Source organism: Falco peregrinus, chromosome 5 (assembly GCF_023634155.1).
Source record: "Falco peregrinus isolate bFalPer1 chromosome 5, bFalPer1.pri, whole genome shotgun sequence".
In the NCBI taxonomy this organism is placed as follows: Eukaryota; Metazoa; Chordata; class Aves; order Falconiformes; family Falconidae; genus Falco; species Falco peregrinus.
In genome coordinates, this window is record NC_073725.1 from 85,076,724 (window position 1) to 85,079,239 (window position 2,516).

Sequence of the window (2,516 nt, forward strand, 5' to 3'; positions counted from 1 at the left end):
TCCTTGAATATTAACCAGCTTTCTTGGGTCCCCCTTTCCTCCAGGCTTTTACTCCATGCTACTCTACCAAGCAGATCCCTGAAGAGGCCAAAGTCTGCTCTCGTGAAGTCCAGGGTAGCAAGCTTGCTGTGTGCCCTCCTTGCTGCCCTATGGATTTTGAACTCCACATTTTGTGGTCACTGCAGCCAACGTTGCCATTGAGCTTCACGTTCTCATGAGCCCCTCCTTGTTGGTGAGAACAAGGTCCAGCATAGCACCTCTCCTTGTTCGCTGGTTTTATTATCCCCCATTTATTAAAATCTATTCTAATTTTCCATGCATATAACTAAAGGCCATTTAAACATAGCCTTTTTTTTTTACAGCAGCACTGTAATCATATGACAGATTTTACAGTATTTAATTTCTAAATTGATTTAACAGGAAAGACTTTCAAGCTCCGTTATATTAATGAAGCAGACCCTCATCTCTGCTGAGCTGACAGACTGAGGAGGGCCAGAGGAGCGAGACTGGGGTGTGGAATTAGCTGCCTGATATTGAGGGAGGTAAGACAGTCCTTTACTAACAGACATGATGCCCTCCTGGTCCTTCCCAGACCCTTTTGAGCATCAAGATTTTATGACACATCTGTTCACACTAGCAAGAGAAGCCCTGAAGGGGCTTATGGGGTACCCAGTGCAGAGTGTCTTTGAGGCATGTTGGCAAAACACCTACCAAATACAAGGGGAGCTGTTACAGTCTGAGCAAAATCTTGAGAGGGGAAGTTTTGTTTATACACAGCTCTGGTGAGAGGAACAACGTGAATGCTTTCCTGGAGACCAGCACAAATTCATATGCTGTCAGATTTGAAAAAGGTAATTAGGACAGCCAGCCAGCAAGGAGCAAGAGAAGCAGGGTGCAACTTAATCAGTAGACTACAACAGAGTACAGTTAATAAGAACACAGCAACACTCGCCGTTCAAGGCTATTCCTTTGAGCACAGCAAGGACAGAATGAGTGCTAAAAGCCACGTACAAGCAAAAGCCAACGTGCTTTACACACATCTGAAAATAGGGCAAACATTCAGAAACTGATGTCAGTGCTGTCTCTGCCAGGCAAAGAACCACATCAGCAAACATTAGAAGGAAATGTGAGAGAAACTGATGCAGAACCAGACCATCAACCATGCCTGAAAATCCTCCTGTAATAACCTAGAGCCTAACATGGCTATTTCACTCTTTGCAGGTCTTAACGATGCCCATTGAATGAAACTCCCCCTCTTCCCCCTTAAAAATTCATATTGGGAAAGCAATTAGTTAGCTGACAAATACAAACAGATGCTGCAAAGCTTGCAAGAGTCAAGGGTATTCCTACTTCAGATGAAGCCAAAGTACAGCTTAATACAACTAGTTTGAACACTTAATTACTTTCAACTGAATTCAAGACTAGTCTGCTCCAAGAAATCATATAAAAACTTTTCCATTCATAACACATGGCTTACCTCCTGTGCTTAAGATTTAAAACTGACATTTCTGCTTAGAAATCCAGAGTATATATCAGTACAGCAGAGAGGAAAGAACAAAAAGTGAAATTTAGATAATATATTCATCAAACACTGATTCTTTGTTTCATCTTGTACTCTTATAACCATTTTAGTTCTACAACAAGGACAACAGAATTCCCATGTCTTCACAGCAGTTAGCAGGGTCTTCTATCTTCATAAAGCAGCATAAGGCTTGTTTTTCCTGGGAGTCCCTAAAGGCTTTTTTCAGGGGATGTGGAAAGGAATGCATAGATCCTAGTTCTTTCACCACAGCTTCATTAACAGCAACAATAACCAAAGTAAGGGGATACAGCATAAATAAACTGGACAGTCTTCAGAACCCTGTAGACTCTATTCTCCCCACCACTGACTGCAGACCAATTTCACCCAGTTCTCTCTTCGTGCCTATGGCACCACCAAACCGTAGCACAGGGAGCCAGCTCTGTGGCTGTAGCAAGTTCAAACACTGGTTATCTCTTTTGCATCCCTCCTACAATAGGTTTCTGAGAAGCATGCATCAATAACTTAATTAGGCACATTCTTCTCTGGCAGACTATTGTGAATGGTCACCACAATGATTTCTTTTCAATCTTTTATCTAGATTTCACTGGTTTGGTAACTGGTCAGTGCAACTGGTACAACCAACAAGAAAGCAACACAACAACAAATGAAAAGGCATGAACGAAACATGCTGTACTCTGCACAAAACCAGGCATGTTTGAGGCAATAGCATGATTTTTAGTTCTAGAACTACTTAACAGGATTGCTTTTCTGAATAAAACACCAGAAGGCAAGACTGAACACAAAGCCATCACTAGGCTTTGGTCAAGCACCAAAGAAGAAATTTCACTTCTTACATGTTTCAGAGTTATCTTGTTACTGTTGGCTCAGGAACAGTCAGAGATAAAAGGTCAACCTAGGTGCAAAGTGAAAACAGGAACACGCAGCAGAGGCCAGAGGAGCAATGCAAAGACAGCAACTGCAGCAGAAATGCATG